Consider the following 25743-nt stretch of genomic DNA (forward strand, 5'->3'; position numbering starts at 1 on the left):
CGACTGACAAAAGAGAGATGATACATTCCAGGATCTAAGATGGGCATTTCTACGATGTCACTTAATGCTAAACCAAAAATCTTACAGTGTACCTTGTTCAGAGACGTTGCACTGCTGGTGTTTCTGACTAGGCCACATCTGGGCTGTGGGTCCTGGAAGACCTGCTCCCTGCCTTGTGGGCCTTTTCCCACCTGGCCTGGGAGTTTGTGGCCGTCACTGACTCCAACTGCAAAAGCTGAAGCTGCTGAACAGACTCTTTGGCTGGGGGCTGTTTTTGTTGTTGGTTTTTTGTATCTTTATTTTATTTTTATTTTTTGCGATTTATGTGGAAATTGTTCAGTTTGGTTTCATACTTTTTATGTTTTATTCATTGTTTTCGGCTACTTTTTAATGTTGTAGTTTTGTATTTTTTCCCATGGTGCAAGCCTCCTTGAGCATGGTTTGAACTGCGGCAGATCCTGTAAGACTCATCCTTTTAAAATATATTCCAGATTCTGACATTGTAGTCATCTTTTATCATTATCCCCCTCCCAGTGTGTGTTAATTTGAATTTCTGGAGTGGCAAAGGAATACACTAATCATGGTCCCTGTGGAACCATCAAGTGATGCTTGATCCACAACCTCTTTTCTAAATTTAAAACCAAAATTATCAATTGTAAAAAAAAATAAAAAATGGGGGTGGGGTGTTAAGAGCTAGAAAAAAAAGTGGTCAATCTATTTTAAAAATGTAAGCTTTGTATTATTCCATGTCCAAGGGACAGAGCTCCAAATATAATTCAGGGACTTCCAGTTCTAGCTTCTGGATTTCATTCATGTAGTGTATATGGAAGGATTAATTTTGAACATGTGTTTTCAAAAACATTTATTTGTAATATTTAAAGTTATACTTATATTCTCTTAATTATTTGTTATCATATGCCACTTTAAATGGTTTTTAGATGATGACATAAAAACTTCTCATTTCACCTTTGTATTTGTTTATTAAAAACAACTTTAAAGAAGTAAAAGATCAGAGGATTAAGTAAATTAATGAGCAGGAGATGGAGACATAAAAGGCTTTCAAAGTGTTTTCATCGCAACACTAACATGCAGATCTTTTAGCAACATCTATTCAGAACTCAAATTAGTCCTATCATGTATGTGGAGACACACACCTCAAAGCTTCATATAAGCAGCCATTTCTACAATATCCATGCCACCACTAGAATACTACCAGCTTTACAGTGCAACTATCATTAGTCATAACAACTATTATTAAGGTGGGTGGAAGGGCACACTCAATGCCAAAGATAGTAGTGGTAGTAGTAGTAGTAGTAGTAGTAGTAGTAGTAGTTGTAGTTGTAGTAACAGTAGTAATAATATTTTGATTTGAACCAAAAGCATTTGCACAATCAAGAAACCCCCAATTCTACTGGTACTATTAGTCTTAAAGCAGAGTGTAGATTTTGTAGATACAAGAGAAGCCCAGTGGAATGGGAAAAAATCAGGGGCACATGGTTATTGCTGCGTACAAACTCTACAGCAAGGTCAGGGAAGTCTATACTGGGTGTGGTGTCATTATGTACATTGAGGTAGATATAGGTCCAAGAAGTTAGAAATCACAAAAAGGGCTAACTTGTCCACATGATTTCTGTGAGTATTAATACTAGGCCCCAAAAGTAATTTAGTACTTAGGACATATTATCATCTCCCCATTCAAAATGCCCAGGGTGATCTTGAGCTAGAGAATACAATCAATGAAACATTCACAGAGAATGGGTGAAAATTGACGGAAAACATTGTTAGGGTTAGAATGACCCAGCACAGAAGAACAAGCCTTGCTGAAGCATGTTTTCTGCAATGGCAAATCCTATCTCACCAATCTTTTACAGTTCCTTAAGAGTGTCAACAAACCTATTGATAAGAGTGATCCAGTTTGACAGTGGGTACTTCGAATTTCAAAAGTATTTGATAAGGCCTTTCACCAAAGACTCCTGAGTAAGCTTTAGCAGTCATGGGATAAAAGAGCATGTTCTCTAATAGATCAGCAATTGGAAGCAAACAATAGGAATATATGGGCACATATATGCTTTTGGGGGCCTGAACTGTCAGAGACTGACCAGGAACAATACACTGAGGTAATAATGGGTAGCTCTGTGATAAGGGACGCGGGTGGCGCTGTGGGTAAAACCTCAGCACCTAGGATTTCCGATTGCATGGTCGGTGGTTCGAATCCCCACGGCGGAGTGAGCTCCCGTCGTTCGGTCCCAGCTCCTGCCCACCTAGCAGTTCGAAAGCACAATTAAGTGCAAGTAGATAAATAGGTACTGCTTTCTAGCGGGAAGGTAAACGGCGTTCCGTGTGCTGCTCTGGTGCCGGTTCGCTGGAGCAGCTTCATCACGCTGGCCACGTGACCTGGAAGTGTCTGCAGACAGCGCTGGCTCCCGGCCTCTAGAGTGAGATGAGCGCACAACCCTAGAGTCTGTCAAGACTGGCCCGTACGGGCAGGGGTACCTTTACCTTTACCTGTGATGATGTCGCCCCAGCGTGTGGCAGCTGTGAAAATGGCAAATTCCCTGCTAGGGATCATTAAGAAAGGGATTGAAAACAAAACCGCCAATATCATGTTGCCATTATATAAATCTATGGTGTGACCATATCTGGAGCACTGCGTTCCATTCTGGTTGCATCACATGAAAATGGATGTTGCTGAGGTCAAAAAGGTTCAGAAAGGGGCAACCAAAAAGATCAATGGAAAGCTCAACTCCCCTAGGAGGAAAGGTTACAGAACTTGAGGGCTTTTGTTGTTTAGAAAAAAGGCTAGTGAAGCGGGACATGATAGTCACGTATAAAATTTTCTAGTTGTTTTTCATACAACACATTTAAACTAGGGAATTTGCTCCCATGGGATCTAGTGATGGCCACCAACTAGAACGTCTGTAAAAGAGAATTAGACAAATTCATGGAGGATAAGGCTACCAGCGTCTACTATGTTCTGTCTCCAGTAACAAGGGGAATGAGTGCTGTTTCACTCAGATCTTGCTTGTGGGCTTCCCAGAGGCATCTGGGGTTGCCTTTGAAGGCCATTCAGAAACTTCAGTTGGTCTGCATTGGTTGACAGTTCATTTCTGGGCCCAATTCAAAGTTATGCCTATTAGTGTTTAAAGCCCCAAACAACTTCGGCCCCAAATATCTGGAAGACCACTTCTTTCCCTACATACCACCTTGGGTGTCAAGTTCAGCAGAGGGAGCCATCTTGGTAGCTCTATAGCCCTCAGAGAGCTTATTCTCTGTGGCATTCCCTAAACTGTGGAACTATAATTTTCACTATAGTTTTCTGTGTGTGCCGAAGATGCACCTCTTTACCCTGGCCTATGATACCCAAGATCTGTTTTTAGGACCCACCCTATTTTTGTGATCGTAATTTGCTTTAAATAGCTTTTATTGAGTATTTTTAATTGTTGTAACCCACCCTGGGACCTCAGGGTGAAGGTCAGGTAATTTATTATTATTATTATTATTATTATTATTATTATTATTATTAATGTTTGTGGGCTTCCCATAAACAGCTGGGTTGGCCCCTGTGAAAATGGATGCTAGACTAGATGACCCAGCAGGGCTCTTAGTGTCTTCTTAACCAACAACTATGGCTTGCCCTTATCCTCCAAGCCTGTACCAAACTTTGTTTACAGTACTGACAAGCACAAACCACAGCTTGCCACTCTGGATATAATGATAAACCATGGCTTGCTGAAAACCAGAAAGGAATGGAGATCATAGCAGCATTTGAGGTGAAGAGGGAGACAGTACAGTGAGCATGTGAGCCAAATTTTCATTTCAGGCATGCTTACAAACCATGGTTATCCACATTATTGAATATGACAAGCAAGAAGTCAAATGGCCACTATGCTAGAGTACAATTTATACAACTTGAGACCTGGCAAAATCTGATGTCAATTTCCCCCACCCAATGTTAATACCAGATTTTTATAATACTGATATTCTCTTACCCTTCCTGCTGAAGGGTCAATATTAATTTTTTAAGGCATGCTATTGAACTCAGCCTCTGAATCCAAAGTGGTGCTCTACAGGGTTTTAATCTGGATGAAAAAAAAGTGAAGTGAAAGCCAATTTTCAAAAGCAAGTTTAGACACACAGGGCATTGCTATTCGCTGAAACCTTTTAACCAATTTCAAATGAAGTACAAGCATGTATGTCCCCCCATTAATATTACAGGAACAACAACAGCAAAAAAAGAAGATCTTAACTAAAGCTTGAAAGATATAAAAGACTATAGAACACGTTTGTCTCATTGAAGACATTTGATACTTATTAAAATAATATTGCTTTCAGGCATATTTTGATTTGCTGTCTAAGAGAGTATGGAGAGCCTTTCTACTGAGATAATAACAAAGGAGCGTTAAACATAAAAAAATACACGAAGGATAGTATGTTCACCATCAGTACCATTTTCCCAGGGATTACTTCTTTCTAAAATAGAACAGGTTTGAAAATGAAAGCCTGTTTTGGCAAAAGGAGACCCTGAGAAGTACTTTGAACATTTGCACATTAAATACTGCTGGTATGATGCTTCATTAAGCACTTATCAAATAGGCTGCTTACTTCAAAAATAAAAAGTATTTACAACTCCAAGATCTCTACAACAGATAATAAAGCAACCACGCTACATGTACCAAACCACAGTGTTGCACAAAATCTATTAGCCATGCCCTAACAGGGCTTTTAAAATTTGAGGAAGCCACATATTTTCCCCAGCACAGATGAAAGCATTTGGGGGAGCCAGAATGCAATCTTGTGCAATTTTAGAATGATTGAAACCTTTTAGAAACTTGTATATGCATTTGATGCCTGCTCCTGCTCTCCCTTTCCTCTTCCTCCACCCTCTTTTAAACATTTGATGTGGTGGTTTTCGTAGGTTTTTTTTTTTTCCCTTTTCCATTGCTGTTCTCCTTTCAGTTTACACTCCCCTATTTTATTCATACTGATCTTCCTGCAAGAGAAAGATTGAAACATTACCTTGGGCAGAATTTTGTTTTAAGAAGAAAAGAAAAGAAAGAGAAATGGAGGAGAAAACTTTAATCAATAGCACTGTGCAGCTGTAAATTTAAGCTCCTTTTATTTGTCAAACCATTAGTTGAGATGAGTAATTTATTTTTTATTGAAGATAATTAAAGTCCATTTTGAATTGATCTTCTTTGCATGAGATAACACTCTTTAGTCAAGGGAAAAGGAAAACAATTACTGTACATACAATGAATAAGTAGCATGAAAGGAGGAGACAATTGCAGATTTACCGACCTACCTATTGGACTAGACTTTAAAATCATCTTAGCAGCCCCTGGAGAAGGGAGAAGATTATTGAAACATTTATGCACTATTTATTTTCCTCTGGATTGTTTGGCTATACCACACAGGCATCACTTAGGCTTAAAAACATGTTAATTGTTATTCACATATCTAAATGCACCCATCATTGTGGTATTTGGATAGGCAATTATACGCAAAATAAATAATACACTGATTGTGTCCAATGCTGACAATGGACAGAAATTGTTTGACACAATGTTGTGAGGATTATTATTATTTTTTAATGCTGATCAAGAAAAATTGTGTGGCGACAGATATAATCGCTCATACATTCAGTTATTCCTTTGTTTCACCCAGGACACAAGACATTAGAAAAGAGATACAGCCCTAGGACCAGAGTAACCCAAACCCCATTAAACATGCATGGGGAAGATTTCCCAGCCTGCGGTGCTGGGAGTTACATGCCAAGGCTCTGTTAACAACAGTAATTGTGCATATAATTTCCTTTGTGTCACACAGAAAACTCCCCCACCACACAATTAAGTAACAACATTATTTCACTCACCATCCGTTATTATTTTATCTTAAACCAGGAAAGGAAGATATCAGCGGACCAATCCTGCTTCCTTCCTATCTTAGTTATGTGGAATCATCATTGCAAGGTATTGGCACACCGCAAAGGAAATGGATCAAACCCAAAGGTCATTCAACATTCTGCGGCGAGAGAGGATATAGTGTGATTGACTCTCCTGGCACATGAGCCTTATATCAACTCAAGTTTAACAGGCTCACAATCAGGAATCAAGCAGGTACACAAGGCTCTTATGAGACAAGAAAGCATTGTTGCTGGCAACTAACTTTCTTTGGGTGGGGTGTGCATGACTTTGGGCTCATCCAGACTTCCTTTTGCCCAGTGCTTTCCAGGGCACAAGGCTATGCCCTAAAGCTCCATGTCCAAATGCTGTTTGCTCAGATTCAGCAGTAAAACATCGGTTTTCCTGGGGAAAGCGCCAGGACAAAAAAACAACAACCTACAAATGCAGGGCAAAAGGATGCCTGGGTGAGCCCTGAGTTGGATTGTCCCATTTACAGTGGTACCTCAGGTTAAGTACTTAATTCGTTCTGGAGGTCTGTTCTTAACCTGAAACTGTTCTTAACCTGAAGCACCACTTTAGGTAATGCGGCCTCCTGCTGCTGCTGCGCCACCGGAGCACAATTTCTGTTCTCATCCTGAAGCAAAGTTCTTAATCTGAGGTACTATTTCTGGGTTAGCGGAGTCTGTAACCTGAAGCGTATGTAATCTGAAGTGTATGTAACACAAGGTACCACTGTACTCTTAAACTGTTATGAGGTTACTCTAGAGTTTTTAAGTCAAAGTTTTCAAACTGTAAGTTGTCTTGAAAGGTCTTTTTCTGGTCCAAATGGGAACTCTTTGTTTTTTTTTAAGCTAGTACAAGAGGATTGTAGTCAACTAAGTCCTACTCAGAGTAGACCAATTAAAATTAATGGTGCTAAATTAGTCATGTTTATTAACTTCTATGGGTCTTCTATGAGTGGAACTAACATTGACTACCACCCACAGACTTGAATTGTTTCAAATCCAGGATCTGCTTTTAACAATAACCTAGCGTGGTCACTTACCCATCACAAAAAGAGGAACTGCAGCACCTAAGAGAAGGGCAAAATATTGTTCAAATCTGCACATATGCTAACTTGTACCTGTAGGTGCAAATTTAGAAATAATCACCATGAATTTAAATACGATATTTCTCACCATAGTGAAGAAGACTGTGACCAGTTCAACCTGCTTTGCAAATCCTAACTCTTGATGGGTAACTTCAAAGCTCTTGTTCTCTCTTCTTAGGCTATGTACACACAATAACTTTAAACCGTGTTTGAAGCACATTCTTCCCCCTCAAAGAATTCTGGGCACTGTCACTTGCAAAGGGTCTGCTGAATATTGTAACCCTGTGAGGTGTAGACTACAGTGCGAAGAATTATTTGAGAAAAAGAAGATTGCATCGATTGCAGTTCAAAGGTATAGTGTGCACACACCCAAAGGTTTCTTTATCTTTGAAATTGCGTTTGGGCCAGACAGCCCTTAAATTAGAGGACTGCCCTCTGTAAAGTAGGTCATATGGCTGCCCTACACCAACCTGCTGCTCAGTGGGAAAACACCTGCTTTGCATGCAGAAGGTCCCAGGTTCAGTCCCTTGCATCTCCAGGTAGGACTGGAAGGAACCTGTCTGAAATCCTGGAGAGCCATTCCAAGCCAGTGTAGACAATACAGAGCTAATTGAACCAAAGTTCTGACTTAGTATGAGTCAGTTCCGTATGTTCCTAACCCAGAATACACTTAACTGGTCCCCAATATGCCCCCAATCTTTCTCTCCTCTCTCTGTCTTCATCCTCACATTTTCCTTTCTTGTCTTTGTATTTAGAATCATAGAATGGTATTGCTGGAAGGGACCTCCAGAACCAAAGGAAGGAATCTTTTGCCTAATGTGGGGCTCAAACCCACAACCTGGAGATTAAGAGTCTTATGCTGTACCAAGTCAGCAAACAGATGTGCACAATAGAGGTGGGATACCTGTGTCCCTCCTGATGCTCTAGGACTCAACCTCCCACCAGCATGGCCAATGGTCATGGCTGGATGGTGTAAGATATAGTCCAACAACATCTGGAGGGACACAGGCTCCCCAGTCCTGTTACACAATAACATACAATGGTGGAGAAGGTACTAATGCAACCAGGCTGGGCGGAGAATTGCTGCTGCTTACTGAGAGAGGTGAAGTGGCAGTGAAGTTGTGGCTGGGCAGATCCAGCGGCAGGACAGCAGCTCTTGAATGAGGCAAAGGGCCACCTGATGCCCTGCTGTAAGGTAAGCAGTGTTGCTGTGCGCTCTGGCACTTGTCACGGTGTCCTGTTGCACCAGTAGCGGTTTAGTCATGCTGGCCACATTACCTGGAAGTTGTCTGTGGACAAACGCCAGCTCCCTCAGCCTGAAGCAAGATGAGCACTGCACCCCATAGTTGCCTTTGACTGGACTTAACCGTTCAGGGGTCCTTTACCTTGTTACCTTTCAGTACTGAAGCCTAGCAACAATCCTAAGAAGCAGGTTCAACAGTAGGACAGTTTTAATAGCTGAATATTACACGGTATTTCAGGAGATACAGCCGAGAGAGTGATTCATCCAAAGCCATCCAGTAAGTTTCATGGCTGACCAGGGATTTGAACTTTTGCTTCCCATCTCCAAACTCAATACTCTAGAACAGGGTTTCCGAAACTTGGGTCTTCCCCTGTTTTTGGGCTACAGTTCCCACCATCCCTGACCACTGGTCCTGCTAGCTAGGGATGATGGGAGTTGCAGTCCATGCTTTGGGAAACCAATTCTAGACTAGTCTTCTGCAACCTGACACCCTATAGATGTTGTTGGACTATGACCCTTGACCACTAGTCCTACTGACTGTGGCAGATGGAGATGGAGGCCAACAATTTCTGAAAGGCGCCAGGCTGGGGAAAGCTACTCCAGTCCAGCCACCGCATGCTTCTCAGTCTCAGTCGCCTGTAGTCCATGGAGCTCCCCAAGTACATTCAGTGTTGTAGTGCAAAGACCTTTTCGATCTTTCCCATCTCTGATGTCTCAGGGTAGCTTAAAGTACTTGTATGCGGGGCGGGGGAGAGACACTTTCCTCTCCCTAACTACTTACTTCTTAGACACCAGATTTCTAAGCTCATAAAAATATGGTTCACATAAACCAATATAACTTTTAAAAAATGCAAAATACTCTGCGTAAAAGAATAACAGAAGCCTAACAGTCACAGAGGTTTAAGATCTACAGGTATTTGGAAAGAGGCAGGTATGGGAGGGTAACAGTGCAATCAGAAGTAAACACCATTGACTTCATTGGGACTTACTCCCAGGTAAGTATGATAAGATTTCAGTCTAGGTGGGCCTAGCACTGACTGACAAACTGGAACGTGTCCAGAGGAGGGCAACCAAAATGGTCAAAGGCCTGGAAACGATGCCTTATGAGGAACGGCTAAAGGAGCTGGGCATGTTTAGCCTGGAGAAGAGGAGGTTAAGGGGCGATATGATAGCCATGTTCAAATATATAAAAGGATGTCACATAGAGGAGGGAGAAAGGTTGTTTTCTGCTGCCCCAGAGAAGCGGACACAGAGCAATGGATCCAAACTACAAGAAAAAAGATTCCACCTAAACATTAGGAAGAACTTCCTGACAGTAAGAGCTGTTTGACAGTGGAATTTGCTGCCAAGGAGTGTGGTGGAGTCTCCTCCTTTGGAGGTCTTTAAGCAGAGGCTTGACAACCATATGTCAGGAGTGCTCTGATGGTGTTTCCTGCTTGGCAGGGGGTCGGACTCGATGGCCCTTGTGGTCTCTTCCAACTCTATAATTCTATGATTCTAGTAAAACCATATTGTGGGATTCTAGATCCAGAAGAAGAAACCTTAGTCAAATTGGGAATGACAGAATAAGGGAAAACAGGAAGCACAAGTGACCCCCTCTTTCCTCATGCTTCTCTATGACTTGGGAATTGAAGGCATTTTACAACCCCCTCCCCAGCAAAAAAAAATTGTGAGATGGACAAGTTCTTGGTTATACACATGTTGTATCCAAGTGTGAGGGAGGAAGAGAATGACAGAAAAGCTCATTTTGGGGGTGCCAAACAAAGAAGCACAAGGCAAAAAAAAAACACGTACATGCACTTCCTGCCCTCCCTATCCCCAAACACACATCCAAAGCCACTTTGGTTTTCCCTTGCGATTGTGTTCTATGTGCATATTTTACCAACAGAGGTATGAGCCTCTTTTTGATTTCAAAACTGATACATATCAAATGTACACATCCCAAATCTCTCTGTGTGTGTGTCAAGCACACATCCACCACACACCCTGAATACAGTCACTGTGCTCAGCATTTTATTATATAAAATGCATCAAAAGGATTTCAGTTTCTTGAAAAGGTTTGAGAGGAGGATCACCGAAGAGCTGCATAACAATTTTTTCTCCTTAAAATTCAAAACTAGAACCCACATTCTGGATTCTCCCACTTTGGTGTGGACTTTGAATAAGTGCTGTGCTTTTTTCCTGTGTAGTGCAGCATAAAAATACCGACCCAGTATAATTAGAATTTCAGTCATGGCCTGTGGGATCTAGTGATTTGGACATATTTTATTTAACCAGCTTAGTAAAAGGTAATATTCAGCAGCTGTGATCTATAGCAGAATTACAATTTTCAGGGTCAAGGAGGGATTTTGATATTAGGAGGTTGGGCAGAATTGCTGTAAAATCTCATGAGCTGTCGTTAAAAATAAATGAGAAAATAGGTTATCCAAGAGTCATTGTAAGGGAAAAATCAATAGGCAGTGTCTATTCACTTGGGCTATCAAAATCCTTGAAATTTGAACAAAAGTTTCACGTTTAGTGTGCTGTAGGTTTTGAAATGTAAGTGCTGAATGCTCAGCGGATACAAATTCATTGTGCTCTGCATTCAAACAAGATGGAGCAAACCTTCTGAAGTTTCCACGTTTCCTTCCTCTTGGCACTGGATATTAGCCACCAAATTAGATATGTAAAATAGTTTCTAGTGAAGCTTCAGAAGCAATTTCAGTTCACAGATAAAAAATTTTCTCTTGAAAATATTATTTTCTTTAGATCATCCTTGTCCTCAGGGATCTTCTCACTTAGATCTTCACTTAGATCTCACTTAGATCTATCTATCTATCTATCTATCTATCTATCTATCTATCTATCTATCATCTATCTATCTATCTATCTATCTATCTATCTATCTATGTGTATATATGGAACTGTCCTGTACACCATATGAAAACAGTAAATTTGTACATTTTCCCCTACTGAGAACCAATGAGACAGAAAGACAGGAAATGAAACACTGACAAAACTGAGGTTTGGAAAGCAAGTACAACAAGACAGATGTACAAAGTAATAACTTTTTAAAAAATGCAGATGAGTGTAAATGCACCTTCTACAAGTTTTAGCTTTCATAACTTTCATAACATAAAAATTAAGGGAACAGGAATTGAAGTGCTTACAGATTACCAATTTTTATGCATTGCAAAACAGCATATAATGGCCTGATTTGCATGATGTGCTAAATCCAACTGTGGCTTACCACGACTGTGGAGGTTTCCAGAGCAGCGTTCACAGCTCCTTTGCTCCTCCCCCTGCCTTTTTACTGCCATGCCATTCTGAATTAAACCAAAGTTTGGCTTAGCGTGCTGTTTGAACAGGATTGATGTTAATCCCTTTCCTCACAGTTTGTACTAGGTTACAGTACAAACTGTACTGGTTTGATGGTTACCAAGTTAAAGGTAAAGGTACCCCTGCCCGTACGGGCCAGTCTTGACAGACTCTGGGGTTGTGCGCCCATCTCACTTAAGAGGCCAGGGGCCAGCGCTGTCCGGAGACACTTCCGGGTCACGTGGCCAGTGTGACAAAGCTGCATCTGGAGAGCCAGAGCCGCACACGGAAACGCCGTTTACCTTCCTGCTGGTAAGCGGTCCCTATTTATCTACTTGCACCCGGAGGTGCTTTCGAACTGCTAGGTTGGCAGGCGCTGGGACCGAGCAGCGGGAGCGCACCCTGCTGCAGGGATTCGAACCGCAGACCTTTCGATCGGCAAGTCCTAGGCGCTGAGGCTTAATCATGAGTCACATGGCATGACACACTAAACCAGACCTTGCCTTAGTGTGGTATGGAAGTAAAAAGAACTAGTAACTGCAAGCTACTCTTCGGAACCTGTACTGTCCAAAGTCCTGGTAATCCATAGTTTGGATCCCTGGATCTGGTTATATGAAATGCCTTGGTATCTAGGGTCACACCCACACCAGACATTGGAAATGCTCTTACACCACTTTAAGAAGGATTTAAATGTATGGGGTTGATGTGACTTGAGTTCTGTAAGCCAGTTCCCACATTCTCATCCTGCCCCCCTTTAAAGCAGAGTTTGGACTTTTGTTGGTCAATGAACATTGAGGTTTTGCAAGCCATTTCCAATTGCCCCATAAAGAAGGGCCGGGACCACATCTGGAGAAGCAGAGCTCTGCTCATTGAGTAGTCCACATATGCAGTCTAGGATGGAACAGGAGATAGGAATGCCTGAAGACACTGACTGTAGCATTTACATACCTGCCAACATTGCTAGATGTGGGAAAACCTGATTCTTAGGTCCACCACTCCACTAAAAAAAACTGTGTAGGCATTAGGGCAGGCATAGGCAAACTCGCCCTCCAGATGTTTTGGGACTACAATTCCCATGATCCGTAGCTAACAGGACCAGTGGTCAGGGGTGATGGGAATTGTAGTCCCAAAACACCTGGAGGGCCAAGTTTGCCTATGCCTGCATTAGGGAGCTGCGGTGAGGTGGGGCAGGAGACACCTCTGTTTGCATTCTGTACACACCAGGGCACTTCTCTAGCAACTGGCCATATGAAAACATTTTTTAAATGCCCCAGGGACATTTGCATACTACCCAGTTTTCAATAAAACACATTTTATACAGATAAATAAAAATGAAAGGCAGGAGTTTATTTGATCCACTTAAAACAAAAAAACCCACAGACTCTCTATCAATCCCATTTATTTCAAAGAGACATCTAAAATTCATCACCTGTAGACATGGTATGAACAAGCAGATGTACAATATAATCTGACATTTGAAAAGAAATTCCTCTACCTGAGCGAAGCAGCAAAGCCTAGCAAGGAAACCCATGGTGGCAACAGGATAAATTATGTAACCAATGGACACCCAGTTCTCCCAACTTCTCGCTCTTAGGTAAGTTCTGTCTCAGTTTCTTCTTTTTCTTTTATTCCATCTCGATTTAATCTTGTTACTGTTTGCTTTGTAAGTTTTAATTGTTTTAGACAACCAACGTGGTACCCTTCAGAGGTTTCTGGACTCCAGCTCCTATCAAGCCCCAGTCAAAATTGCCAATGGTCAGGGATGGTGTTAGGTTAGGGGGCCACGGCTCAGTGTACTGTCTCGATGTGCAGGGAAATTGCAGGTTCAAAGCCCAGCGTTTCCTTGTAGAGCTGGGAGGAAGCGCTGCCTGAAGCCCTGGAGGGCCACTGCCAGTCAGTGTGAGAACCAAACTGAAGTAAATGAACCGATGGTCTGCCTTGATACAAGGCAGCTTCCTATGTTCCCATGAATTGTAGACCAAAAACATTTGGAGGACGCCATGATGGCTATCCTTGTCTGTGTGAACGTGGCTGTTTTTGCCCACACGGTTACTGGACAATAGTGTAGTAGTAATGCTCATTATTGCAAGCAGCACAGCCGCACACAATGCAGTTTTCATTTATCATCATTATTGTTATTTTTTACACCCACCTCTCCTTTTATTAAATCCAGTGTGTACTGTGCTGAATCTTGACTAGACTGTTTTAACTTTAATCAGTCTCAAGTGATTTGTTTTACTTATCATTCCTGGTATTCAGTCTCTCTATTATTATTTCCTTTTGTCTGTCCTTGCATGTATGTGGTTGTTTCACACACAAACTGGGAAAACTGTGTTATCATCGTATGGAATTAAGGCAGGGAAGATTTTAAATGGTGTCTAAATGCCTTTGACTATTACTTACGACACCCTCCCCCTTCTGTCCCTGCATTTATCCAGATAAATGTAATCTGCCCATCATTAGAAACCATGAAATTATAATTCCTCTGGGATGGATATTTATCTCTCTCTTACATACAGAAAGGTGATTAATTAGTAGCTTTTTCAGCAGTTAAAATTACTGCGTACGAGAGCTGATTAAAATCTAACCACCGCACAGCTGATTTAGATCAGCCAGTAATCCAAAGAAAGTGTAACTGGGGCCAAAAGAAGCAACTCCAAGGAAATCTATTGCTAAGTGGATTGTTTTATTTGCTGTGAACACAGGTTTGCTCCAACCTTCCATTCCAGCACCCAAATTATTAGAATAACAGCTTTACGAGAACTGTGAGCAAAAGGAATTTTGGGAGAAACTCCAATCAAATACATTGTGGTTGATTATGAGGCCAGTGAAGGCAAGATTTCATCAATTATCAGTACAGTATCTTAGATTGTTGTACACACACTCATGAAAACACCTGCACACATCCTGGTCAAATTCCTAACTCTAAGTGTGGAATTATACTGGGAATGTTAATCCAGCAGCCTTTGCATGCATAGATGTATAGTTTACAATATGATTAATTCAAAACTTGAGCCCAGGGTCCCACCAGGGGAAAAAGGCGGGGTATAAATAAATATATAATAACAGCAATAGTAACCATAATTATTGTGCCAAATGTGGAATTTGTATTTTTTATATAATATATACTGATTTCTGTTCAGATGTAACCCCTTTGCAATTTCTTGAATTACAAACGCACAATAACTAAATAATGCACGAATCATGTAATTTGCTCCTTTGGTTTGCAAAGCAACCTGCAAATGCAGGGTTCCTTGTTCAGTGCTGTATCCGAGGCAAGTTCACTTTGTGCATTAGGGAGGAATTCACAGAGCTATGCCGAAGTGTCCTTGTATACATTAGAGCTCTTGCATCTGCATTAGGCTTGATCCAGAGTCTAATGCTTCAAGCAAACATTTAAATAAAAAATAAAGAAATAATCTGCCTAATTATTCTTGCAGCTTCCACAAAAGATACAAAGTAATTTGATTTGATTATGATCATGGAGCATCTCTCTCTCTGCCTTATTAATAAAACCTTTGTTGAATATTAGATTGGATTTAGCTAATTGTCAAGCAAATAAATAATATGAATGTTGCAGTTAAATGTGTGTATATGAAGAGAAGCAATGGCAATGCAATAGAGATTCGGAACAATGGGCTATCATTTAATCGATCAACTCTTTTAACTCTCAAGTAAGTTGTATAATTCCGTCCCTACAGTGGTGCATATGGTAACTCCATTACGTTGCTTTCATTGATTGCTGAAAAAATGCCTCTTTATGCTGGCATTAGACACCCAACACCATATTTTAGGACCCTGCGTATTTTCTTGTTTTTAATCCATTTGGGTAAGAAATGGGGTAATAAAAGTAACAGCAGCGGTAATAATACCTAATCAAATACTTGGAGAAGTGCTACTTTAGCCAACTAACAAATTTACAAATTGATGTTGGATTAGCCAAAGTTGAATCCAATGTAAAGACTGGACCAACTAATCTCTATATTTGCCGCAAACAAGCAAATAATGTGGGGTTTATTCCACCACTTAGATTCTACAGATGCAATGCATTTGGGGGGAATGACGGTTTAGGACAGAGGTGTGAAATCTATGGTCCTCCCCATACAAAATGTTCCTGGATTGCAATACCCATCAGCTGCAGCCAGCATGGCCAACAGTCAGAGATGATGGGAGTTCTGGTCCAGTAGCAGCTGGTAGGCCACAAGATCGGATCTGTACTTTAGGGTCACTGAAAGCAGCAGTCAGATTCTTGCAGCACCATCCTACGCATGCCTACTCAGAAGGTGTGCTCAGTACAGCTTAAGCCCAAGCAAATTGTTATAGGACAGGAGCCTTAAAGTAATGCATATGAAAATGGAGTACAGTTTCTTTATAGTTTTCCAAACTGAGATTTTTCTCCAACTGATCATACCAAGAATCCAACTTGAGACTTTGCCCAGCTCCAAAAAGTATCCCCAACCCTTGCAGTAATCTCTGCTTTCAAGGGGGTCAATTTTCTTCCCTGCTCAAATCCCTCAGAAAGAAAACATAAGAATGAATTAAAAGTGAAGTTCTGCCAAAACCTGGTAATGTCAGAACAGCTGGCTAACTGATCAAGCAGATATAATTTTTGGGAGCTTCCCATCCATCACGGCAGATATTTTAATCCAGCAGTGGACATATTTATTTAAGATTTCAGAACAGATCTCAGGCAGCCACTCTACAGCGCTATACAAAATAGAGCGACAAAACATCATCAGGCTGCTGCCTAAAATTAATATAAAAACTAAAACAATGGAAAAGAAGAGCAAACGATGCAAACTGAGGAGCGGAAAAGCAGGACTCATTCCCAGAAGCAGAATCCTCCACAACAGAGAAGCCAAAGCGACAGCTCACAGAAAAGAGTACCAGACTTTTATGTATACCCCACAACTGCAGTCTCAAAAGGGACTCTCAAAGCAGCTGACATCAATTGAAAAAATAATTAATCTGATAATTTAAAAATTAAGTGTGTGGGGGGGGAGAGCCATACAGGTGCAGCAGGTACAACTCCAATACACTTGGAGAGCATAGAAACAGGGAGGCAAACTCTCATTCTGAGGAATGCCAGGAATGCCATTCACAGGTTGTCTCCAAATTGATCTCAACAGGTTATTTTGATTCCATTCAGTGGCATCAATTTACTACAGCTGAAGAAATCTTCACCCCACATCAGATTTGTGGAAAGATTAAGAATTCATAGGTCACCACACATTTAAAGCACTCATATCATTTTAACAGTCACATACCCCCCCCCCTCCCTGCAAAAAGAACCTGGAAACTGTAGTACAGTATGTTAAGGCTGCTGAATGTTATTAGGAGACCCCTCAAAGGGCTCCTGGCATCCTGAATAAACTACAGTTCCTAGATTTCGGGGGGGGGGGAGGGCATGAATGAGTGCTTTAAATATATGGTGTGGATGTAAACTTAATAACAGGGAATCTTTGGCCACCCACTATAAAGTCTAAGTTTGTGAATTAGACAGACTCCAGTTAATGTGCATAATACTCCAAATTTTGCTGATGCCTTTTAGTTATTTCCTTTTATCTTTCTTTGTTTTTTATATGATTGTTCCACCCAAGCAGGTGCCCAAAGAGATGTGCGACATAACCAACATAAAATAAATAACTAAACCAGCAACATACAATTAAAGTTACAACAGCAACCCAGTTAAATTCATAACACCATTTAAAATCGAGAAACAACCTACTAGTGCTGCAATTCCACCGAACGTCAGATGCACTTGCAGTGCTTCACAGCACAAAGGAGGAGGAGAGGCTTAATGCTGAATGGATGGAGAACAGCAGAAGTGGGGCAACATAGGCAGTGTGCTGAAAAGCAGGAAGTGTGTGTGTGGGGGGGGGGATAGACAGAAAAGATAATGAAGGCAGGAACACGCAAGAGCTAGCAAGAAGATAGAACTAGAACAGAATCAGAAGGGAAAACTGGCTGAAAGGAAGTGGGAAGGCAAAGGGAGAAACAGCTGGGGAATGGGTTCATTTATTCCATGAAGCCACAAGGCTCAGCTAATTCCACTTAATTGGGCAATGGGCCTGCTTAAACCACACTTGTGAAATCGTGTTGCTTATTTCACAGTAAAGAAACCAGACACAGCACTAGTGTCTGGTATCTTTGAGAAGCTGCCAGAACTGCAACACTAGTAACTAGTATCCCTCTAAAAAGGGTTCTCTCAGTCACAGTGGGACGTTCGATCTAGCTGCCATTTTAATGTCAACGGTTGCCTCCCTAGTCATGAGCTGCTACCTGCTGCCTCTGCTAGGCAAGCCCACCAGGGTTGACCTGACAGTGCTTTGCCCAGCCCCCATATTACCCCCCGCCAGCCGAAAGTCATACTTTGCCTGTTTCATAAACAAACAAACTGCAGCCCACAAAAGGTTACGTATGTTTTCTATAACGAACCTCGAGCTTTCAAGAAAACCTTGCAAGGGGGTGGGCTTTTTTTTTTTTTTTTGTAGGAGCGGGGGTTGTTGCAAAAGCAAGATGAATGTTTATCCACAGACTCTGGGCCCCTGTTCAGCAAATGTTTCAGACAGATTCCTCCTCAACTATTTAGGAGGCATAAGCTACTCTGAGCAGGTTGCATGTGTGTGTTTAGGCCAAGTAGCTCTTGCACTAGACTAGGGAACCTTAAAACTAAATAATAAAGACAGAGCAAGAAAAAGGCTTCTTACCTCCTTTTCTAATTTGAAAACAACTCATTGATTTTTAATCCTTTCTAGAGATGCATTGTGTATATGCTGCTCTTTTCTGGCTGCCTCTACAATCTTTAGTATGCAAAGTCTTGTTTTAAAAGGTGGAAAGACAAGCTGTGGGAAATAAAGAAGACACTCTAAAAAACCCCTTGGCAATATAGCAAGTCCATCTCTTGCGGTCACAATGCCCAGAAGTGGACTTTGCTCTAGAGTTCTGCATCTCATTCTTGTATTTCGGCTGACATTTCAGGATGCTATGGAAGATGAAGTAGAGAAAATTGCTTTTGGGGGGGAGACTATTTTTATGCACAAAACTCTCATCCAAACATTTGAATCAAATTCTTTTGAATCAAAAGAAAAGGGCTCTTTATATAACATTTAACCAGAGATAACCAGATAAGCAAAGCAGGGAAGCAGGCACAAGGCATCCCATTGGATCTGGGGGTGTGTACAACTGCCTCTTTTGAGCTTTTACTGTCTTGTCTCTGGCATGCTCCCAAAGAATGTATTTAGGGATGGCCACAAAACCTCTCCAGGGATGTTCCTGTAATCGTAGCATGGAAATGCTTGTGAAGGAAGAAAGGGGTGTATTTACCTGGGATCATAAAAGCCATGTTGGGTTAGTCCAAAAATCCACCAAGTCTCAGGGAGCTCAGAGGCAGGGTAGGAAGCAGACAAACCTGCCATATTGTTTCACCCCTCCCTTGCTCCCCAAGTAACTGGTGTTCAGTAACTATATCTACTGCAGCTAGCATGTCTAATATCCACTGAATGAATCGTTCTCTGTGAATTTGTCTTATCCCCTTTTAAAACCATCTGAGCTGGTGTCTGTAACTACATCTTTTGGCTTTGAATTCCATACGCTTATTATATGTCAAGGCGTACTTGCTTTTGCCTGTTCTGCTTCCAGTGAATCCATTTTTATTGGGTGCAGATTGGTCTACTAAGAGCTTAAACACAGGCATTCCTTAACTTGCTCAAAGTTTGAAGCTTCTCTTTTCTCCCAATAAGGTTGGACTTCCAAAGGGCTCACTACTGAACCAAAGTAGTGGGAGAATCTCTGCACTTGTACTCCCCTGGCCAAGTGGCCTTGGCCAGTGCTCCTTGTGTCATATCTATATAGTGGCTTGGATATCAAATATCAATACACCAAGTAGTCAGTTGTGCCGGTTGGTCTTAGGAAACACATATATGCAGTGGTGGGGAGCGGCTGCATTTAGCATGACCTTCCCATTAAGTCCAGCAGCGCTCACACATTGTATGACTATGAACAGAAATCAACTAATGCACTTTTCTTAAAGTGACCTGCCACACTTGAAATGTCCTCAGATTCACTTCATCTTCATTGAAGCTGGAATGGGGATGCATCCCCCTGTCATGTGGAGCCTATTGGCCAATTGGCTTGGTGGCAGTGCTCAACTATATAAGGCTGCCCTACTCAGCCTCTGTGGAGCTTCATACAGCCAGGTGATCTGTCCTGCATTTACAGTTTAGGGTTACCTATGAGTTGCTATGTTTATTTGGCTAATTGGGCTTGTTTTGTTTGGCAGCAAGTTCTGGCAGGAATTATGAATCATGGATGCTCCTGGCAAGCATCTTGAGGCACCTTGTATGGTGAAGGACCAGTCTTCAGCCTTCCCTTCATTGCCAATGGGCTTGAGGGGATGGCAGGGAGGTATGGTTCTTAGGGGACTATAAGCTCCCCCCCCCATGAGTAATGACCAATGCTGGAGGGATTGGAGCATGTTGGCATGTTTTACCTCATGCAGGTGATGACAGGCATGAATCAAATGTATGTCAGAGCCAGGAGCCAGGGTAGATTTGCCTATTAACATGGTTGTTTGCACTTAATTCCAATTGGTGTTGCTCACTGTTTGTTGCAGAGTGTTATAATTTAGTACTGGATTAAAGCTAACTTTATTATGTTTGTGTGTGAGGGGGGGTGTCTTCCTCACATTAAACTATTGATTTTGCTTGCAAAAGTTAGTTTGAGATATGAACATAGGTCTGAGTTCTCAACAGCATGGTGGTGGTGTTTTAGGACAAGCCAACCCTGAAGGTGTAGAAAAGGCGAGTTAAAGAAATAACATGAAGAAAATCTGCACCCCAATGTTACATATGTAGCACAATTAAGTTGACAACAATCCAGGATTCAAGAAACTTTCAAACATGCTTGCTTCCAATTAGAGCAGTAGCAAAATAAAGGGAAATTTAAACCATTGGTCAAACAGGAGTCATCTATGAGTGTCGTTGGTAATTTCCAAGGTTGTTGATTTCAGTGAGAATTGTGCTTGGATAACACTAAAAAAGGACTCCTGGATTTGAGCTTGTGAAAATGGGAGCCATCTAGTGACATTTTCTTTGTAGCGGGGTCTCTTTTTATGTAGAGGAAAAATTAATTCTATGTGCAGAGAAGCAGCCTTAACAACATACTCTCAGTGTACCTATTTCATAGGCATGGTACCTATTTTTAAGTGGTGTTTACAAATTGCTGATATATACTGAATGTGTACCTAAGATTGTAGGTTTACCTGCCAGATGCACCTATTTTGACTGGCACAATGCTGACATGTTTGAGAACAGAATGTCACAACTTGCTAATCAGAACTGATTTTTGAAATTCACAAAACCTATTTGAGAGCAAAATGTGTTGTGACAATTAAAATGCTCTAATGTCATATCTAAATGTGAGAATGAGTCTTATTTATTATATTTATACCTTGTTTTTCAACCAAAATTGGCTCCCAAGGCACCTTCGAAAGATTTGAAAACAGATTTAAACAGAACACTAAAACTTCAATAAAAAACAGACTATCTGCAGCAACTGAACAAGTGAAACACAAACCAGTTCCAATAGGTGCCATTATCAGCAGTGCCAAATTAATCACCAAAAGCCTTTTTAGAGGAGTTTTTGAAGCCTCCTCCTAAAACCTTGGAGCTAGGCAGGTTCCTAGGATCAGAGATTCAGAGGAGCTCTGAAATACTCACTTGCCAAATTTCAGATGCCGGGGACTTGTGGCAGGGCCACTCCTGATGATCTCATGGTGTGGAGGCACATTTGATAAGATGATGATGATGATGATAATTAATAATAATAATTTATTTATACCCCGCCCATCTGGCTGGGTTTCCCCAGCCACTCTGGACAGCTTCCAACAGAATATTAAAATACAATAGTCTATTAAACATTCCCTAAACAGAGCTGCCTTCAGATGTCTTCTAAAAGATGTAGTCTCACACACATTTGAAACCCACAGCATTTAGTCCTTGAGCCCGGAGATAACCCATGCAACTGGATGGCAGTTGGTGTTGCATGATCCCTGAGGCCAAGGCCTGTCAACAAACCTAGCTGCTATATTCTGCACAAAATGCAATTTCTGCATGCTCTTCAGAGGCAGTCCTTACATAAATGCATTACTAGTCCAGCCTAGAGGTTCCCAAAGCAAGTATCACCATGGCACAGAAGCTCATATGTCAACATTTATGTAGGTTGAACAACCAGATACTAAAGAGGTGGTTCACCAAGCTGGTTTCCTTACTATCACATTGTGATTAACCTAGGTCATTAACCAAGAATAAGTGTGATTATTTTCCTATTTCAAATAGTGGTTATTTACTGTTTAATCCCTATGTTGAAGCATTTAAAAGTGATGCAGGTTACATTTTATTCTAGCCAAAGTGTGCGAGTCCACAGTGTTTTTTGATGTTGCTTATCAGTTCAATGGGGTTAAGCCAGACTCCCACTAGGACCATGTATCTAAAAGAACACCCTGAACACAATATTTTTGGGTCAAGAAATAGGATGCTGTTTATCTACAAGTTTTCCAGAACTAAAATAAAATAAAACACCCGTGTTGGCTTTTCTGTAAATATATAGGATTGTGAGAAGGTCTTGTTCATATGGCAATACTAGGCTTCATGTCTGGTTTTTAACTCTGTGTTACCTTGCTAACAAATCACATTGCCTCCTCAGTCATCTTTCAGCATCTGGGGATAAGGGCTGTTTCATCCATGGTCATTTCTCTTGCAACATTGCCTGCTGGTGACAGCTCTCTTTGCTGAAAGGTACTGCCTCCACCCCTTACCAAACACACCCATAATTTATTCAGCTAAACAATTGGGCTAGTTAGAATTAGAGCTAGCAGAATGGGACTTCCCTCCTCTCCTCCTGTCCCCAAATCTGCTCCAGAGGGTTGGGGAAAATCCCAGAATAGATGCTCCAACAAGAATTTGTTGATATGTATAGACTGATTTCACTAAGTTAAGTTAAACTAAGCAGATATATAAGATCGAATGTTTAATTATTAAGATACAAAATTACAATCTCAATAATAAAGTTACAAAATAATAATAAGGAAGTCACGCAGGGTTGGAAGGAAGACACAGGGCAAGAAATAAGAAATGGATAAATGTTGGTACATAATGAAATATGAAAATGTGAATTTACGAATATAATGTATATGTATTATTATATAAAGGTTTCATATATGTATTGCAACATTAATAATAAATAAATAAATGAGGGGGGGGAATATATCCCAGAATAGATTTAGGGGGCATCTAGGGGGAGGGGAGGGAAATAGCACGCTATCATGCAAGGAGAAATCGTTGTGCTAATGGAATGGCTTGCTTCACGCTATGCTCAATTTGGACAGTCAACATATATTACACATACATTAATACCCAAATAAACCACTCCATGTATTCTCTCTCCATGCGTGCACTTGATTAAACATATCAAATCAAAATAGACACGATATGGGAATTTCAAGAAGAAAGAAGAAGGAACGTCCAGGTTCAAAGGTCGTATGTCACTGAATGCCAGTTGCTGAGGAACAAGGAAGGAGAATTATTACCATCACATTCTGCTTCTGGGCTTTTCCAGAGGCACCTGGTTGGCGGCTGCAGGAGACAGGTTGCTAGACTAGATAGGTCTGTGGTCAGATCCAGCAGAGCTCTTCTTAGATTTGTAATCTCCCATGGTTTGTTTTTTAAAGTTCAAAGTAGCTATGGTGTGGCCTTTGGATTAGGAATGCCAAATTACTGTTTGCCCTGTGGGCACAAAACACACAGATACTCACATTTACCAGCTCTTCCTTCTCTTTACTCTCTTTCTTTTGCTTCTTCCTCTTCTTCTCCCTTGGCACTATAAATATGTGGAAATGGATGGTCACAGAACATGGCTGAGGCAAGGTATCCAGAGGATATGCCTGTATACCTTGGCTTACCTGTTAAAGAATAGATATGGGGCACGAAAAATAACACAGGATCAACACAATTTATTATTTATCAAGCACCTAATATGCACTAGGTGCTGTCCAGAAATAAAAAGCAAGTCCCTGCCCACAGGCTCACAATCTGAAAAGAACAAAACCCAGTACCGCTGCTCTTAAGAGTTGGACTCAAAGTTCACAGTTGAATGGACACAGGGAGTACCTGAATCGAAGTGGCAAAATCAATTGGGGAGACTTTTCCATTGCCCACTTTAAACAGCTCTGTGTAGTTTCCCATTTGATGGCCCCACACTTATGCTGCCATTTACGTCTCGATACTTCTATGGATTTTAAGTTTAAAATTTGAAGTGTGAATCGGCCTTTAGTAATAGAGAGAAATGTAGGGAGAAAGTTTGCTTGTTTATGTTTGTTTGTTTGTGTGTGTGTGTGTGTAAGTGAGACTGAACAGTACAGATTGAGAGCAGACTGCCCTCTCTGGATTGGCTTCCTATTAAATTCATTTGGGATGAGCTAGAGATAGAAGCAGCAGATCCCTCTCGTGCTCAGCTGTTACAGCCATACCTCAGGAAAAGTCCAAAGAACTATCAATGGACTTTCTTGAGCAACAGATCAATACTGTGCTTCATATCAGCCAAGCTGTTATTCACGCCAAAGGCAGTTGTTTGGATGAAGGGAATGACTGAGTGCACAAGTTCACTGTATCATAGTCTACAGGTTTTTTAACTCCTCTAGATGCCTTCATTATTTATATGCAACAAATACAACAGCTTCAGCTGCTGTAGTGGTTTTCTCTCAACATTCGCGGTAAGAGATATACTTTGTTTAGCTCTGTAGGGCCTGGACACATTTAATGTGCTTGTACCTGTAAGTTAATGAGTCATACATGTGTACAGAAATTACTTAACAAAAGCATCAGTCAATTTAATCAGTCAGCATACAGCACAGTTTTATTATTTCTAGAGCTATGAGAAGTTTGTGTATGTTTGCAGGTACAGAGTGCATATGTGAATTCAACTTGGCAACACATGAATACAGATATCGCTTAGAAGAGACAGCTAACAGGGATATTAATGAGTGTTATATTTATTTATTTGTTCATTTATTTATAGGGCTTATTACAATCCCTTCATCCAAAATTCCCAGGTTGGGTTAAATAAAAATGATATATAACTTTGTAACCACAATGTTAACAAAAAGGACAGTGGGATATCAAAGCAGCAGATACAACTAAGTCATCATCTCACCTGACCCTTCCAAAAATCTGGAGGAATAGATACAGCTGACGAAAGCAGTATAAAGTCAGTACAATAGGCACCTTGGAGGGGTATTTGAAAGGCTCGGGGCTACCATCGAAAAGGCCCTCCCACAGTGCAAAACATCCCCACTGCTGATCAAGAACAATAGTTGCGCAGTGACCACATCCTGCTTGACTGTGTGAGGCTTCCATTCATAAGAGAGCAGAACTGACAAGGTCATGATCCACATTAGCAAGAAATACAAACGAGTGCATGAGAGAAATTGGCTGGGGGTGTGTGCAGGAACGCTGTCTTTCTCCATATTCTGGTGCTCACCCTTTTGGCATGGCCGCTACCAACTTCCATGGGTGTGTCTGCAGGAAGACCAATGGTGACAGTTGCCACCCTGGGATGACCCCCAGATTCCCAGTGTGTTCATTTTCAGAAAGCCCATTTTTAGCATTTGTAGAACCCGAGATATGAGGCAAAACATGCAGTTAAGTAGTGCATGACAACTTTTGAGCCCAATGTAATCTAGTGTAGTGGCCTGTTGGCGAGGGTGTTTTAGGGAACTGCAATATGGGAACTGTGAAGTTGTTTGCAGTATCAGTGCAATTAATTAAAGATTGCAGGGGGTCAAGGGAGACACAGACAGAACTGAGGGTTTCAGCAGCAGCAATAATAATAATAATAATAATAATAATAATAATAATAATAATAATAATAAAATTTATTATTTATACCCTGCCCATCTGGCTGGGTTTCCCCAGGCACACTGGGCGGCTTCCAATAGAATATTGAAAACACATCAAACATTAAAAACTTCCCTAAGCAGGGCTGCCTTCAGATGAATTCTAAAAGTCAGATAGTTGTTTATTTCCTTGACATCTGATGGGAGGGTGTTCCACAGGGCAGGCACCACTACCAAGAAGGCCCTCTGCCTGGTTCCCTGTAACCTCCCTTCTCGCAGTGAGGGAACCACCAGAAGGCCCTTGGCGCTAGACCTCAGT

General features: G+C 41.2%; 1 long non-coding RNA gene across 1 annotated transcript in view; it reads right to left on the minus strand.

The window, feature by feature from the left end:
* The window catches only part of LOC310845824, a 43978-nt gene that overhangs the window by 15094 nt on the left and 3141 nt on the right, over window positions 1–25743 (minus strand). Inside the window, exons 2-3 of the long non-coding RNA XR_014564979.1 lie at window positions 23346–23410; window positions 18244–18378 (exon numbers count right to left, since the gene is read on the minus strand). This is a non-coding gene — a long non-coding RNA (uncharacterized lncRNA). The remainder of the gene's footprint in view (window positions 1–18243; window positions 18379–23345; window positions 23411–25743) is intronic.

The sequence above is a fragment of the Podarcis gaigeae genome (genome assembly GCF_964106915.1).
Source record: "Podarcis gaigeae genome assembly, chromosome: 5".
Lineage (NCBI taxonomy): Eukaryota > Metazoa > Chordata > Lepidosauria > Squamata > Lacertidae > Podarcis > Podarcis gaigeae.